Genomic DNA, 19,629 nt, shown 5'->3' with positions numbered 1-19,629 from the left:
ATAATAAATAATACTGCAGTGGCGGATCCAGAAATTTCATAAGGGGCGGCACTGATTGCCCTAAGAGGGGGCCCGCTCCAGTCATGCTTCAGTGATTCCTTATATAATCAACCAAATTTTTCCCACAAAAGTGGGCCCGGGGGGCCGGATCCGCCTATGATACTGATCATTTAAATGTTATATTCTATAAAAAAGTGGGACCAGGAGTCACAATTGTTTCTTCAAATTAAAAAATCCTTTTAGCTCAATTCTATGTTTCTTTGTTGAACAGGGGTGGTGTTCTCGAAGCTATCTTAGGATTAGGACGTGTCCTAAGACCATCTTATGACACGTCTTTGTCCTAAGTCGTGTTCTCGAAGCTCTCTTAACTTAGGATATATCGCATTTTTCGACCTAACATTAGGACACCTAATTAGGTGTCATAAGATCATCCTATCTTCATCCTAACTTTAGGACACGTCTCAGACAATAATTTGTAAACAAATATGGCTGCGGCCTTTGTGTACATGAGAAAAAGGCACCAGAATGTAGAAATAGACTACTTAGAGACTACGACAACCCTTTAGACTACTTAGATGACTTAGATATCATACGTAGGTACAGAATGTCGCGTCCAATGATTCTTGATTTGTGTAGAAGATTTGACAATTATTTACACAGACCAACAATGAGGTCCCGTTCATTGACTGTTTATTTGCAGATAAAAGAAGCACTTCGATTTATTAAGGGATAAAACAATACTGCAAATGGCCTCCCATGCTCTTTTATTTAGCGGCGTTTGTGGCTACAGTGCTGTACTGAATAAAATTCCCTTCTGACTGTCCACTTGATCAAAATTAATGTTTAATTCCGCTTCCGTAAAGTTTGGATTTCGCTTTTTGCTCATCATTTTACGTGAAGATGAACATGAAATGAAACGCACCATCGGTTTTTAACTCATATATACAGAAATTGTGCATGATTTTAAACTTTGAACTTCGTGTTTCATGATACGATAACACTACAAATTCAATTCTCATTTCAAAACAAATTGTTTTTCAGTTTAAATTACTATCCTTTTTGATATTATTTTATAATTACATTTGAAATCATGCATTTAATTATATATATGATTTCGTCAATAATAAATGTTTTATCAAAAAATTACTTTAACGATTTAAAATTTCACACTTAGGATATGTTTAGGACGTCCTAACACAAAGATGCGTCTGAGATAGCTTCGAGACACAACTTAAGAGTGTCCTAAGATGATTCTAAGTCCATCCTAAATTGGTCTTAGGATGTGTCTTAGGACGAATCTTATGATACTTTCGAGAACACCACCCCAGTACTGTACTGCCTAGAAAATATCCTACATAAAAATGATAAGTTTACCAAAAATATTGACAGAAATTCTGTAAAAAATAATACTTAAAATTATAAGTGACATAATTTTGAATTTATAAATCATTATTATTGTAAAATTCAATTAATAGATTAGCTAGCACAGCTTGATTATTCATGAAGATTATTTGTGCCAATTTTTACTGAACAAATTAGATAAATATACAGCAAAAAATGCCGTTCTTTAACTAAAATCATGTGATAAAAATGATTAATTTTCAAAGAATTGTTACACAAATTCAAAGAATAATTATGTAGAGAAGATATACCAGATGCTCTTACAAAACTCCGCTTGCGTTTATCTTTTAAAACAAAAAATTAAGTATGTCTTTCCAAAGGATAGAAATGTCCAAGAAACAGAAATTGTCAATAAAAGACTAAAATTTAAACCCCATTTATTTCTAAAAGTGGCACATGAAGGTATATTTTTATTACATATTTGAACTGACTATGTGAAAAATTAACTTGCATGCAATATTTCGTCAAAAATTAACCGTGGGATCAAAACTGTATCGTATGCCCTTAAAAACAATTCTGGTTGCTGTTTCATGGTGCTTTGCGTTGCAATAATTTTTGTAATAAACAGAATTAAAAATATCATATTTCCCTGTTTTTTTTATGATTCATACTACAGACTGATTTCTGAAAGGTTATTGTGGTTGCATTTGTAAAGTCTTAGAATCCTTTTTAAAAGTAAGGGAGCTACCATTTGATTTTTATGGGGGCTAGGATGAAATATTTTGTCCTGCATTTTTTTTAGTTGTAATCTCTGTCCTGCCTTTTTATTTTTCTCTCTTTTCGGTCCTGCCTTTTTTTTATTAGTTTATCCTGACTTTTTTTTACATAAATTGTCATCCTGCCTTTTTTTTTACTCAAACTTCTGTCCTGCCTTTTTTTCAAATTTCATCCTAGCCCCCCCCCCTCCCATAAAAATCAAAATCCCTAACGACTCAAGCTGTTCTTCATATTCATTATTCTATTTATCGCTTATTTTCATTGCATGTTTTGAATTTATCTTTAAAACGTCTTGCCAACTTGACATTATTTTCATATGCATATAACGTGAGGGTACCCAAATTGCAGTTATTTTGACAGTTTTTTCATCTTCGTTTTTTATGATCCAGACAAAAGTTTCCATTTTGTGTTTATTTTGTAGACTTATCCTTATTTACTATATTGTTACACCAATTTAATTTTGAATCCATATTGAATCATAGAAAAATGGGTTTAAACCGACCTCCAAACTATCCATGATTCTGTAAACCAAATTGCATCCATGCTTAAATTCACATCCTTAAAAATCGAATAACAGATATTTTGTTTTATTTCTTCAAATATTTAGAACAATTTGACATTAGTCCATGCTTACTATTCTTTTTTTTTAAGAAATGGATGCTTGTAAAATATTTCACTTGCTCATTTTCAAAAGATGACTTTTTGTGAACGTCGCATGGTGACGTTTCCGTATATTTAACTTTTTCCAGTTAATGCTTCATCTGTTTAAGTTTAGTGTATAGTTTTAAAAATATATTCACATATGTTGAAAGACGTATATAATGTCAAATCATAAAAATACAAATTGTTTAGTATCAAAGAAAAAAAAAAGATTTTCTCAGCTATTTTTATTGAATAGGTGCAATTTGGGTACTCGGTGCAATTTGGGTACTGTTGCCGCTTATTCGTTATTTCAAAAAGTCCACGAAGACGACCAAATCTTTCTTTACACAAGTGATGGTTTATATTTGTAATCGGTATATCAAAAGATTGGATTTACATGACTTATTCCGCTTCACTTTTTGTTGTGAATAGGTTGATGGTTCAATGCCATTGGATCAGATAACTTAATAATACTACACTGACTAGTTTTCTTATATTTTCTAGCTCATACGCCCATTTGTATGACAGTTGTTTAATGTTCCGTAATATTGCCAAATTAGGGGAGCAATACAAACAGACATAATTGGCTAACGTGGCCATATCTGGGATCCAGCAGCATACATCACAGACATACAACACAACTCAATTTAACGTTCAAACACATTTACAATTAAATCAGTCAAAGACGCCAACAAAAAATATTTTGTAGTTGATAATACAGGATTGTTTGTCGCCTTTTGTGTTTTCTTAAAAAGTATTGACTTTTTACATTAACTAAGTGCACAGTTTGATTAAGAAAGTTGAATAATATTGACAGACATATTTTTTTTACTATTTTGTTTCCCCTTTTGAAACAACAGCAGATTTTTCACAGATTTTGATGTAGAATAACATTGAATTGCATTCACGATCCGATACCAGATCTTTCAAGATCCGATTGCAATGCTTGACCACCGTTAGTTATTCTTCCACGATCTTTTATCTCGATATACCGAATGACACCCGTGAGAATGATCGTGCCCCAACTGATCCTCAAAATATGAGTCTTAATTGTTGAATGTGGCGATTATGGGTGCCACATTGGAACAGCTGTATGGATTTTAAAAGGATATTTATTTGTCTAAAAGTCAAACTGAAGCAGTGAAATACACATGCTTATTCACAGCAACGGTTCTCGAGCTTCAACTTTCGCTACGTGAAGCAGTTAAAATGCCTTTAAAAAAGGTTGTCAGGTGTTACTTTCGTGCTAATGCAAAACTTGGTACAGCACTTCTAAATTTAAATGTGAGAGTCAAAAGATGTTGTGCAATACCCGATTCCATAAATCACTCGATCAACTGCTCAAACGAATGATAAAGAACTAAATTTGAATTTTGTAACTAAGGTGTACTGTGTAGTCATTTAATAGCAATTTTATAATGTGTATCAATGCTTTTTTCACAAAAATCCATATTATAAATTATTGTACAAGTTATAAGTCAATTTTTGTCAATTTTTGTACAAATTGTAATTTGTACAAGCACTTTTTGTACAAATTGTAATTTGTACAAAGTCAAAATACAAATTATAATTTGTACAAAATGATAACTTGTACACAACATATACATAGGTGGTGGAACGGGTTCAGAGTGGGGACAGCGACCTTTCGGCCAACAAATAATACCGGAAATTGTGCTGAAAGGTTCCAAAAATGAAACCCAAGACCTCTACTTAAAATCAAAAATGTCTGGCGCTGCGTATGTGTACAAAGCAATGGCAGTGTATATACATATTAACCATTTAGACACTGTTAAATTTAAATAATACTGTGAACAAATCCTTGTGCCAAAACCTAGAAAAACAAGACTGTATTGCAACAATGTATAAATATCCTATACGATCGTCACAACTGGAGCCTATTGACATGTATGGTTTGTGTTTTGTTTATTTATTTATTGACAGACAATAATTATTTTGTTACCATAGGTTATTAGTTGTCAAGCTACATACATTGTGTGGTATATTTAGGACGTGAAAAGATACCATTCGGCAGGTTCAATGATATTAAGGCTCATGTATTACACAATTTGTTAAAGGGACATCATTTTAAAATGGGATTAAAGCCTCCCCCCCTCCATTTACTAATATGGCAGTCGGACCTGTTACACAACAGGAGCCTGTTTATCGAAGCAGTCTTAGGATTAGAACGTGTCCTAAGACCAACTTAGGACATATCTGAGACCTAAGTGGGTTTATCAAACATGTCACTTCTTGGGATAAACCTAGAAATGGTCCTAACTTAAGGATATCAATTTAGGTGTCTTAAAAGAGGGACGAAAGATACCAGAGGGACAGTCAAACTCATAGATCGAAAACAAACTGACAACGCCATGGCCAAAAAAAAAGACAAACAGACAAATAATAGTACAGATGACACAACATAGAAAACTAAAGACTTAGCAACACGAACCCCACCAAAAACTGGGGGTGATCTCAGGTGCTCCGGAAGGGTAAGAAGATCCTGCTCCACATGTGGCACCCGTCGTGTTGCTTACAATTACAAATCCGGTAAATAGTCTAATTCGGTAGGTTCAGATGGTCTGAGGATGGTCCTAACTTTAGGATATATTTAGGATGATTATTTCATAAACAAATATGGCCTGTTCTGGTTGCATTTACTTTAAAGTATATTGAATCCCTATCCCTCTATTTAGTACCATTGGTTGCAACATTTGACATTTTACTAAAAAGCAAAAGTTTACTCCTTTCCACTTCGTCCAGTAGAGCCTGTAGTTTTGCATCGGTAAAATTCGGATTTCATCTCTTGCTCATATTCACACGTATTTTTTTTTCTATGCAGTAATAAAATAGTTGAAGTACTCCGTATTTATATAAAAGATGCAAACGATTTGCTTTGAAATTTTAAGTATGAAACCGTGACACTTCGAATTCAGCTCACTCAAAGCATATAATGATTTTTACCGATTATATGTTTAGTTTTAACTATTAACAATTAGGGAGCTACTATTTGAATGTTATGAGTGGGCTAGAAAGAAAAATTTTGTTCTGCATATTTTTTAATTGCAAACTCTGTCCTGCCATTTTTATTTTTCACTTATCGGTCCTGCCATAAATTGTCATCCTGCCTTCTTTTTTTTTTTTTTTTTTTTTGCCAAGTTGTTAATTATGCCTTTTTTTATTACTTGAAACTCCTGTCCTGCCTTTTTTCAAATTTTATCCTTAAAAAAAACCACCTTCGTATAATAGAAAAGCACCTTCGTATAATAAAAAAGACACATAAGACAGATATGGCGTTCCATATTAGTCCCTTAGTTGTTCAATTCTTATATAAAACGTAGTTATATTTTTTGTCTTATGTTTTGTTTCATACAGTTTAAATGTACAGTTATCATATAAAAATTATTTATTACCTTTAATTTAAAACTTTTAATTATTTTTTAATTATTAATCTTTTTTTAAAATTATATTCATTAGTTAAGTTTGATACAATATTTTCATTTTTTTCATTTTTAATTTGCTATTTTCTTTTACGCCAAAACTTAGGACAGCGGTTAGGATATCCTAGCTAAGATAATTCTAAGATAGCTTCGATGTGCATGCTGAGACATGTCGTAAGTCTGTCCTAACTTTATCCTAATTGCTGTCCAAAGAAATTCTTGAACCGATCTTAGGACAGTTTTGATAAACAGGCCCCAGGTGATTTTAAAAATTATTCAACAATTATGAAGTGCGGAGTGCCCTGAAGCACCCGTTTATGTGGGATTCGTGTTGCTTACTATTTCGTTTATATGCTATTTTTTGTGATCTGTTATTTGTCTGTCTTTTTTCTTTTGGCCATGCCTTTCTACTTGGTGTCTTCTACCCAGTTTTATTTATAATAATCTTCAATGATAACAAATAATTACAAATAGTTATAAAAAAAATATCAATAAACGAAAGCGTAAGCACACAGGAACTCAGATTAGATACTTAATGACATGCCACATAAGTTTAGGAAATTGGAAAACACATGTCCATATTATTTGACAAAAAAAAGAAAACATGAATTGAAAGTTAGTGAATATCAATGTGAGAAAGCTTGATATTTAAAGGAATTCCATATGATTATAGTCCGGTTCAGGGCACACATGGGATTTTAAAAGACTTTCTAGAAACTAAACTTGATATAGAAAAGGAAATAAACATTCATGTGATGCATAGGTTTAAAACCAAAACATGTCAACAAAACAAGAGGTAAAATGGCTAGATTTGAGCGATACAGAGATAGGAATGATAAGTTGAGTGCTGTAAAAATAAAAGTGGTGGAAGATACCAAACTGACATTCAAAAGTTGCAATGGTAAAAAAAAAGCTCCAAATTTGTAACTGTAATTGATAAACAGCTCCCCCTAAAAATAAACACCAAAAAAAAACGAACAAAACATTATTTGTTCCACACGAACAATTTCCAAATTCCAAATTCAAGTATTCAAATGAAGTAGAGTTTCCCATACCTGAGATAGAGGTCGTTACTAGTATACAGATGTCGTAGAAGACAGATTTTATATTGATTATAGATATTTTTATCTCAGACTACGTCGGGGCCTTTGATAGCTGACTTTACGGTATGGCTTTTGCTCATTGTTGAAGGCCGTATGGTGATCTAGTTTTTCTAACATCCATATCATTTGGACACCGGTTGATAGATGTCTTATCGGCAATGAAACCCGATATCCGAGTTAGGCTAATTTTTACACTAATGCTCCATCTCTACCAACCTCTACCCTCACGTGACCACAACTATGACTCGTGAAAATGGTTGAATATAATAGTTTTACGAGTGGACAGAGTATTTAATCTCACAACAATAATAAATATAAAAACAACTATAAATGTGATCTGATTATATTTTTTCTTGAAGGTTTGCCGACTGAAAAGTTGAAATGTAAAGAATTTATTCATGATACAAAAACCTAGGATATTTCAATTTGTATAGAAAGTAAACTGGATAAGATTAGATCGGATGTCTGGATGCCGAGAGAGAGTATCAAATTAGTAACACACAGTCGCTTAATAATTACTTTTTTATATCGTACAATCAAGTATAATTATGATATTTGTTATAAATATTTGCATGGTATTATGGAACACTTTTTTTTCTATTTCAGAATATAAGAACCGGATGAAATGCGAAATTATTGATTTGACGGATAATGTATTGCCGTCTGCTTCGGGAAGGGCGTACCCTGTCAACAAATCAGGTCAGTCGTTTCTGATATGGTTTGATGACTTCAACTATCTTTCACTTACCATCAGCAAGAATTGTGTTAGTCTCGCATTAGATATGTTTCTCAATAAAATTATAAATATAGCACATTTACAAGACTTTCTAACATACTGCGCGGATGGAACATTCATTCAAAACATATTTTGTGACTCTTCCCTGGCCTACAATGTTAGCTACATCAAAGACGTTTTTCCACACTTTTCCGATGTACGGATGTATTTTTACGATACGTTTAACGATTGCACAGCACAATTCAATGTAATTTTGGAATCAGAAAACCATTTATTAAGAAATGCGGACATCTACCATTTCCTTACGAATAAGACAATCTGCTGGAAATATGTTTATTTCACTAATCTATTAAATGTTGAATTTTCGTTGAAAGAAATAAGTGATGATGAAAATAACTTTAAAGCAGGTAGATTATCAATGCACACATCAATTGCAGTGGTACATGTGATACTGAAACACCAATCATGTAAAGAACAATTTCTTCATTACATCTATTGGAATGGTTTACATGTGAAAGAAAACGACAGGTACATTCTGAGTATTGATAGTATCATCACGTTTAATGAGGAAAACAATTGTGTTCACGTCCGTTTTTCGTGCCCAGATAGATATTCCCTGGCCGTAATGACATTACCATATTCAGCAGTAGCTTATTTAGAATCCGCAATAGCAGTAGAAGTGACACTTGTAAACGGTTTCATGTTATATATATTTCTGCAAAAGGAGAATCGAACACCAGTCACTTTACTCCTTTCAGCTCTGGCTGTATCTGATACTGCTGCCGCAATCCTGATGACAATTCCAAAATGTATTGCCTATCAGATATATGGTAACCAGATTGATTACAGAAGAATGATGCCTAATTGGTACATTTTTGACTTTCCACAATGTGTTGTGTATTTCTTACTCCATTCATTGAAGTATACCTTCCACTTTGTATCAATTTTAATAACAACACTTTTATGTCTACAGAAAACTGCTGCTCTTCTATTTCCAATGTGGAGCAAACGCCATTTAAGTAATACTGTGAGTGTAGTATGTTCAGTTTGTATAGTTATCTTTTGTTTTGGTATTTTTTCCCCTATTCTGTATCATTCATTTTCAATGGAAGAGATTCAAGGCAGTTGTTGTTTTTTAGAATCGTCAGTTATTTATCCTGAAATATACACTTGCTTGTATACAATAGTTAACGGGTGTTCCATTCTAGCATGTTTAATTGTAATCGTCTTTACAGTTTACATAGTATGCAAGTTAACAATTTTTAGAAGAAATCTTCCATGGACTGATAGTTTGGCTGTTCAGAAAAGAAACCGAATTTCAGCATTAACAGTAGTTTTCATTTGTATTATATTTGTTTTATCAGAGACTGCGTTTAATGTTACAGTTTTACTTTATACACTGGGCAATTTTAACATAATCAGTGAATGGCCATTGTATTATAGTATCAAACAATACACAGACCTCAGTCTAATTATTGGATTCTCTTTGAACTTTATAATTTATATTTTAATGAGTAGACAGCTTCGAAATAAATTGTGGATTACCGTTACAAATTTTGTAAGATGTTGCAAATGTTGGTAACGTAGATATTCTGGTATTTCAGACCATCCGTCAATTTCTGCTTGTAATCTTGTCCTCTTATGAGCCTCCTCATGGGGTTTTTGATTATGTGATTACTTGGCCGTATTTATTGTGATTATTTGATTACCAGACCAAATATTTCATGATTATTTGATAATTTAGGACTGTATTTTTGATTATTTGATTATCTTGTTTAAAAAAATTAATTAATGATTATGTGATTATATTGGCAAAAATATTGGGATTATGTGATTACTTCAACGGGACACCCCATGAGGGGGCCTCTCTAATGACTCACGAAATTAATAAAAAAAATAATCATTTACTAGCACTTGTTGAAATGATAATTTGAGTGCGTTTTATAATGATTTGTGTTGTGCAGAAAATTTATGGAGAATAATTACTTCACTAGTTGATGATCAAAAAGGCTTCCGAAAGGGAAGGAGTACCATAGATCAAATTTCTTCACTTACTAATTTAGTAGATGTTCGTAAAAAACAACGAAAATCAACCTTTTGTGTATTTATTGATCCCAAGAAGGTATATGATACGATTAAAAGGATATATATGGGGAAAACTCAAATCTCTGCAGGTTGATGTCAAAATGTGTATGACTGTTAAGTCCCTTTAGTACGGGGTCATGTACTAGATCAGAGTTAATAGTTTCAACGCAAAATGCTTTACTGTCAACTTTACTATTTGATATTTTCATAAATGAATTTGCAATGTACTTAAAATCTTTTGATTTTGTATTGGTGTTGATATTGGAGGAGAAAAAGTATGTTTTTTGTATTAAGCTGATGACATTGTACTGCAAATACTGACAAATGAGTTACGAAACCTCTTAGATGAGTTATATCATTGGCGTACTGACAATAAAATTACTATTAATGCATGTAAGAGTAATGTTGTCCATTTCAGACCGACCTCATTTGAACGATCAAGTCCAGAATTTAAGTGTGGAGATGTGAATATTGCTAGTAGCAGTGCATATACTTATCTCGACCTTGTTATAAATTAATTTTTTGATTTAAGTATTACTGTAAAAACAGTTGCCAATTCAGCAAACAGAGCTTTAATTAGGTCTGGTAAAAGTTAAGTGTAAAGCTATTGGTGGCATTTCATATGTCGTCTATAAAAAACATTTGATTCATTTGAAAGTCCTATTGTTGAATATATAGCCGCGATTTGGGGCTGCAAGCATGTTCTTCCTTGGTGTAGGTAAATACACATCCAATCCAGTTGTCAGGGGAAACATGGGGTGGGTTCCAATTTACAATACACAATGGAAAGTAATTGCGGAAAACTGGAATAGATTAAAAAAAACATAGAGTCAGATCGTATTAACCGGGAAATATGTATATGGGTAGATGAGGTCAGTCTGAAACATAAAATTGGCAAAAGTTGAAATTTCATGGTTAACAGTTCACTGGATATGAGTTGGTTGAATTTTGCAATACCAACACGTATGTTAATAACAATATTTTTGATGATACAGTCATGTTAGGAATGTTTGATAAATATATTGTTGAATGGAAACGCATTATTAACTCTTCCAGGCAAAGAAATGGACGAAATAAGTTGAGAACATATACTATTTTTAAGCAAGATTATGTTGTTCAAAAATACTGTAAACTGTTGATGCCTTTTAGTGAAAGAAGTGCATTTGCAAAATTTAGATGTGGGTTGGCTCCTATTAGGTATGAAAATTTGCTAAAGAGAGATGTTTTAGCTCACCTGGCTCAATGGGCCAAGTGAGTTTTTCTCATCACTTGGCGTCCGTCGTCTGTCGTCGTCGTCGTCCGTCGTCGACCGTTAAATTTTACAAAAATCTTCTCCTCTGAAACTACTATGCCAAATTTAACCAAACTTGGCCACAATCATCATTTGGGTATTTAGTTTAAAAAATGTGTCCGATGACTCGGCCCACCAACCAAGATGGCCGCCATGGCTAAAAATAGAACATAGGGATAAAATGTAGATTTTGGTTTATATCTCTGATACCAAAGCATTTAGAGCAAATCTGACATAGGGTAAAATTGTTCATCAGGTCACGATCTATCTGCCCTGGAATTTTCAGACAAATCAGACAACCCGTTGTTTGGTTGCTTCCCCTGAATAGGTAATTTTAAGAAAGTTTTGCAGTTTTTGGTTATTATCTTCAATATTATTATAGATAGAGATAAACTGTAAACAGCAATAATGTACAGCAAAGTAAGATCTACAAATAAGTCAACATGATCAAAATGATCAATTGACACCTTAAGGAGCTATTGCTTTTGATAGTAAATTTTTAACAATTTTTTGTAAATTTTTGTAATCTTTTACAAAAATGTTCTCCTCTTAAACAACTGAGACAAATTTAACCAAACCTGACCACAATCATTATTAGGGTATCTAGTTTATAAAATGTGTCCGATGACACCGCCTACCAACCAACATGGCCAACATGGCTAAAAATAGAACATAGGGGTAAACTGCAGATTTTTGCTGATATCTCTGAAACTAAATCATTTAGAGCAAATCTGACATGGGGGAAAAATGTTTATTAGGTTTAGATCTATCTGCCCTGAAATTTTCAGACAAATCAGACAACCCGTAGTTGGGTTGCTGCCCCTGAATTGGTAATTTTAAGAAATTTTGCAGTTTTTGGTTATTATCTTGAATATTATTATAGATAGAGATAAACTGTAAACAGCAATAATGTTCAACAAAGTAAGATCTACAAATAAGTCATGACCAAAATGGTCAATTGACCCCTTAAGGAGTTATTGCCTTTTATAGTCAATTTTTAACAATTTTTTGTAAATTTTTGTAATCTTTTACAAAAATCTTCTCCCCTGATACTACTGAGACAAATTTAACTAAACTTGGCCACAATCATCATTAGGGTATCTAGTTTAAAAAATGTTTCCGATGACCCGCCTACCAAACAACATGGCCGACATTGTTAAAAATAGAACATAGGGGTAAAATGCAAGTTTTGTGTATTATTTTTTGGACCGTTATAAATAGAGAAAATCTTAAGGAGCAATAATGTTCAGAATAATGAGCTCTACAAATTGTCCATATACGTCAAAACTGTTTGACAAATTCTTATAGGAGTTATTGCCCATACATGACAAGTTTTACCATTTTCTTTCATTTTTTTCATTAGCATGAAAACAATGATATTAGGAAAGAAACATTTGTTTTCCGTTATGCCTTATATGATTTAAATTATAATAGATAAATAAACACTTTAAATCACAAAAATGATCAGCAAGGCAAGATCTATTAAAAAGTCAAATTTTGCCGATATAGTTAGTAGACTGTCACTCTTCATAGGAGTGATTGCCCTTAAATGATCATTTTTTTTACCCTCTTTTGTGTTTTGAGCAAAAACTAAAGAAGATAGAGATAAACTAAACAGACTTAAAAATCAGTAATAGAAGATCAACAAAATAGAGATTTTTGTCATGAAGTCTATTCTCGTTTACAATGTTGGATAGTTTCCTTTGTTTGATATGCACATAGACCAAGGTGAGCGAAACATGCTCTTTAGAGCCTCTAGTTTTAAACGAATGTAGGACAGAAAGTCACAGGACAAAAAGTCACAACAAAAAGTCACGGACAAAAAGTCACAGGACAAAAAGTCACAATTCAGTTTTGAGATTATTTTTCTTTAATCAAGAAAACACTAATTTAAAAAATATTTTTTTTGTTTTTTCTTGAAGTCTTATATATGAAGCAACTTTGCAATTAAAATTTATTCAATAAATATCAATAATGATCACATAATTGCTATGAAAACAAAATGTTAAAGTGGCTTGGTACTTAAATGGCTTCATTGTGCCAAGAAATGTATCCTTTGCATGATTAAAATTCAATAAATTTTCATTTTTCAAGGCTTATGAACAATTTTCTAAACTTAAAAATGAATATATGTAATAAAAAGAAATTATTTCAAGATCTTTCTCTTATACATTCATAAAATTGTCAACAAATTATTTGTGACTTTTTGTCCTGTGACTTTTTGTCCTATCAAATTTGTGACTTTATGTCCTGTGACTTTTTGTCCTGTGACTTTCTGTCCGTTTACCTTTTAAACGTTACTGAATGTGCTATTGTGATACAAGTCGGGAGAACACTTTTTTGGCAGTTAATGAGCTGTATTTTTGAATTGATCATACCAACAAAACAAAATAGGTTAAGAAAGAGTAATATGTCAGCTTTTAAATGAGTTCAATATTCTAAAAATTTATTGAGAGTTTGATTTTAGAAATTAATCTTTAAGACTGTTGGTTGGAGTCAGACAAATCTTACTTAAGTGCTACCTTAATACTGTTTTAAGATCAATATAATGTTATTTTACATTGTCCTGTTTATAATGATCTTTTTACTGAATCTCTTAAAATTGATGAACATTTACAGGATGTCAAAAAATGGTAATTTTATTTCCGAATCAAAATATTATTAAATTATGAGACAAAACCTGTAATTTTAGATTGAAAAGACGCCGAGAAGTTTTATATTGTAAATAATATAACATTTATGCTGTATATATTTACCATTCATGTTCACCATTCATGTTTAATATTTATTGATGTATATAAATGTTGTTTAAGTTGTTATCGTCCCTCATAAATCTGTACAAATTGACTCATGTATAAAAAAAATGCATCTTTTATACCTGAGGATATGATGAGCTCAGTAGTCAGTCCGTCGGAATTAGTATGATTTATAACAAACTTCGTTTATTCTCCGATGAAAAATTGAGGTCAGGTTTGCGGTCACAGGGAGATAACTCGTATTAAAATCGGGGAATATGGCCGATTCATTTGAGCGTTTGAAATCAGCGAAATTTACCGTGTTGATGTAAACTTAATTTGCAAGGATTCTACTGATCGTCTGCAAAATGTTAAGAACGAAAATAGGAAAATTTCAATCTAAAAAATCCTTAAGACATTTTTAAGAAACTAAAGTTCTAACTTCCTCATGTAAGGTTGACTCCAGATGAATTTGCCTATTGTTTAGGTACCTTTTGGTGATATCGCTCGTCATGTGTTTTGGCCTGATACATTCTTGGCTTTCTAATGTTGAGCGTTCCGCAAGCACAAAATAAATAAAGTGTTTTTTTTTCTTCTTTTAAGTGAGGGAGATCTTGCAAAAATGTACAAATTTTGGTAACATGGAAACATATGTGTGTACGTGTGTGTGAAAAGCAACAATCAACATTCATCCTATCTATCTAGGCGTGGGTCATTTAGAAAATATAAATTATATATATACATATATATATATATATAAAGAAAAGTTAAGTAGAATCCGTATGCTGGTAACCTGGTAACATATAAGAAAATTAAAAAATTGTTTTATATAACACTTATGTATACAAGTCACATTACCTGAAGATCTGTAAAAGCAGTAAAAGCGCTAGTAAATGTGATGAATTGTTATTATCTTTTATTAATTATATTCCGTAGGCCCAAAAGCCTGGCTGGTGAGAGCTGATTTATACTCTAAAGTAGGCTCTTCGTTTTTGGGCTCTTGCAAGGGATGCGGAAACAAACGATGTCTGACTTGCAAAATAATACTGAATAACCAGACTTTTAACAATGACTCCACTGGTACGGAATACACAATATTTTGCAATGTTAATTGTAAGACTACAAATGCTGTGTATCTTCTACATTGTAAATGTGGTAAACAGTATGTTGGCGAGTCAGAACAGCCATTTCACAAACGAATGAACGGCCATCGTAGCGACTATGAATGCAAACCAGACCTTCCTCTCAGTCGACATTTAAGATCCCCTGGCCACACTAAGGTAGATCGTAATCGACTGACCATTACAATCATAGATACAAACACTGCTTGGTTTAGGGAGGATAGACTCACTCGGGAAAGATTTTGGATAAGAAAATTAAAAACGTTGGCACCAAATGGGATAAATGAACAGGTGTAGTTCGAATTCGCGCAGTGCTTTTCATTTTGGTTATATTACATATTACTACACAGTCTCTGTTGCTATTTCTTTACCTTTGTCAACTCTGAAAAAAAATAATTATACCACTTTAAATTGCAAGGTTCTATTCATTTGGGAGGGATCTACGCAGTCACGTTCAACTACTTAACCTTAGTCAAAATCTATTATAATTTTTTTGATCATTATCAAACTGCTATTTATTTGGGATGTTTAAATACGCAGCCTCTGTTGTATATATAATTACTCTACCGTTGTTAAATTTGAAATATTATACCAGCTTAGATCGGTCAGTGCTGTTTATTGGGAATGTATTTCCACGCAATCGTTGTTGTAACATCTTAACTGTCGTCACCTTTGAAATTTTAGAACTGTACCAGTATCGCACATTGCTATTTTTATTTGAAGCATATCTTTGCAGTCTCTGTTGTAAATAGCTATATATAGCCATATAACCTACGTGATTTTTGAAATTTTAGAATTGTACAAACGTCTCTGTGTTCGCTTTTAACTGTTTTATTGTATAAATTTCAAGATTGTTATAGTTTAAATAGAGTAGATTTATATGATTCATTTTACATCATAATCATACTGATGAAGGATATCTGTTATCCGAAATATTTATAGATAATTACAATTAATGTTTCCTTTTTTTATTATTGGTGTTGTTTTGTACACTTTTTAGGCGTTTATATATATATATATGTGTGTGTGTGTGTGTGTAATGAATACAAACGATTTTTTTAAATCGCCTATCTTGTTAACATATCGTCATATTTTGTCGCAAAACACGCTCCGTACATCTGTCAACTATCAATCTAACCGTGGCTTGGCCTATGAATACAGATTGTCGCAACTTCTCGAAAATGAATTGATGGAATTCCCACAAACTTGCAATGATTGATGGGACACGAAGTTGTGCCCTGCTCATTTAATTTTAATCTTATTTATTACGGGGAGGTGTTAAACATACATGCACCAAAACAAAGTATTGACTTTGCCATTTTTAAATATATTTATTGGAGAGGGTAGTTGACACAGGTGTCCCTTGGAAAACTCACACATTTCCCATACAAAAAAGACAAACGGATCTCTAGTTTGATAAAATAATCATAACTAAATAATTTTAATCTTCCGAGTCTGGTATTACTAGTACTTAGATACTTGCTAATCTATTCTCGAAAACCACATATCAGTAGTAATTTACGATAATCGTGATGCCAAAGATCGAGGAATATATCAAACCTCATTTATTTAATTGCAATGACCAAAAGTTTTAAATAAATAGAAATTCATCGCCTCACGCCAAAGAATATCACTCGGTATAGGTGAATCGTTTAATATCTAATGATAATTTTAAGGACTCAAACGCATATTCATTAATTAACTGTTTCGATATGACGAAATATTTGCATTTAACCAGAGATGTCCCTGATTTAACACATCCAAAAGGTGCCTTTTAAATTTCGTCTAAATTTCCAGGGTTATAACTGTCATTTTTTTTTATGAGATTAATAAAAATAATAAGGAGATGTGGTATGATTGTCATTCAATGAGACAACTATTCACTAGAGTTCAAATGCAGAGGATATAAGCAATTATTGGCAACCGTATGGCTTTCATGACCGTATTTTATTCTGTTTTTTTTTTATACTTTGATGACGGTAAAGAATTTATATTTTTTCCTAATATATTCCTCTTGAAACGAAAATAAAAGAAACCCCACCTATATAATTTTAATGTACCTGAGAAGTGTAATTGTAGATATCATTTTTCTACTATACACATCTGTCCTGGACATAGAATTTTCATAGCTGCTTAAATGGACTGCGCTCTATTTTAATTTTGCTAAAATGGATAGATTTTAAAATTCTAAAAACGCCCTCTCCATTGACGGTAACTTTTTTCGCTTAAAATCTCATCTCCAATGTGAACACAGCTTGTGTTTCAGAAAATTTTTACTCATGCATCTCTAATTAATTAACTACTGATGTAGGATATCAGTCAATGTCGATAAACACTTATCTCTATAGTAACTGCAAAACGCTAATGATGAATATTCATGAGATCAATTAGTTACCTAGTACGCAGTTGGCCATAGAAAAGAACAGATGTATTCCGAAAAGACTTCCGGTGTTCCGAAAGACTACAGAGGTCGTCCAATATATACTGCGTGAACCCTCATGGGTTCACGCAACAAATGTTACCAGCTACAAATTTCCTGCTTCAATATATGTAGTTTCGATTCAAAGAATCCAGAGTGACTACGGTAAATTCAACATTGAGGAAGGCTTCCTTGTGGTTTATTTTGTTTATATCAAGATCGAAGTCGAAAAGGTCTTATTTCAGGCTTTTTTGCCAAGAGTGTTTAAATAAGTTTCGTGTAGATCCAAAATAACAGTTTGATTGATTTGGGGGTTTGTTTTTTTTTGTATCAAGCAGATGAAAAATAATTGTCAAAATATCTTTCTGTATTTATCAAACTCGATTACCATAATAGTATGATACAAGAAAGACGAAAGATATCAAAGTGAAATTTTATAGAAGTCCATGCTAGATTCAAATAAACCAAACAAGTTGTTCAAAAAAATAATACTTTGTTCTAGAAACATCGTTGCTATCCAAACAGAAATCACAGTTTATCCTTGTAATGCAAACCTAAATTAGGCCGTTAGTTTTCTCAATTGAAATGTTTCATAATTTTCATGTTAGGGCCTTTTTTTAGCCGACTGTACGGTATTGGTTTTTCTCATTGTCGAGGGCCGTACGGTTGCCTATAATTGCTTACATCCCCTTTATTTGAACTTTGTTGGATAGTTGTCTCATTGGCAATCATACTTCATCTCCTTATTTTTATACTGGACAATATCTAATGAGACGAGAACATGGTTCCTCTATTATTTTGTCTGCATGGTAAGTGTCTGGGGAGTTCTCCGATTCGTCGTGTGTGTGTACGTTCCCAAGCAAATTTCTAAAAAAAGTAACATATAGCTTTATAATTTTGGGTTCAGATGTAGTCGTGTAAACTAACCATGTTAGGTTTTTAAGTGTCATTTCCGCAATGACGTTTTGCGTTCGAGTTCATATGTCTCATACTACAAGTTACTTACAAATCAGTAACTATGTAAATGATGCATGAATCTACATTTGACACTTGCTCAGCATAATAAGTATGATATCCAATTTCAGATACTCTGTGAAGTATAGTGATACTAGCTGATGCAGGAATTAGGATATTATAACAGCATCCCATAAAATAAGTAATTTCGTCAAGTACATTTTACACTACATTGATTTAGATTAAATTTACATCCCAGTCCAGTTCTGATGGGACCTACAAATAAGTAACTTCTTTCGTCATACATCTAGGGGGTTATAGCAACTTCAAACACAAGTAGACATCTATGACTGAACTACTTTTTACGCTTAGTTAACTTGTCTTAGTTGTGTATAAGTAAATTGAGATCAAACATATGTGTAAATGTATATAGTGTTACATGTTTACACAAATACATGTAAGATATGAATATTGAAATTTTATCATAATAGATATGATACACTATAAGTGATAATAGATATACACTATAAGTGTACAGGTCATCAACATGTCAGTAGTAAGTTGAATTTTCATACAAAAAAATGAATTTAACTTCTTCAATTTATATGAAACAAGTCAAATTTAATGCATAAGAATATAGGACTATTCAACAAGTGATGTCATTAATCTTTAATTTAACTTAAAAATTGTATTTTTATTAATTACCCTCCCTCTTCCCATAGGACATTTACAGTGACGCATTGCAATGCGGAGTTGAGGTCAAAAATAAATTTATATGAAAAATTTAAAATTGCAGAACAAACAAACAGTTCTATCGTTATACTAGAGTTTGTAGCTAAAAAGAGACCATATTTACGAGCCAGTTAGTAGAACTGTATCCAATTAAACAAGGATAAGCATGAAACAAAACAAAAACTGCTCTGACATGGAAACACAGTGGGATAAATGAAAATGACTGTTTTATCTTTCTATTAGTACAATTAAATGC

The sequence above is a fragment of the Mytilus californianus genome, unplaced genomic scaffold (assembly GCF_021869535.1).
Source record: "Mytilus californianus isolate M0D057914Y unplaced genomic scaffold, xbMytCali1.0.p SCAF_2, whole genome shotgun sequence".
In the NCBI taxonomy this organism is placed as follows: domain Eukaryota; kingdom Metazoa; phylum Mollusca; class Bivalvia; order Mytilida; family Mytilidae; genus Mytilus; species Mytilus californianus.
Note: the sequence above shows the minus strand (reverse complement) of the source record.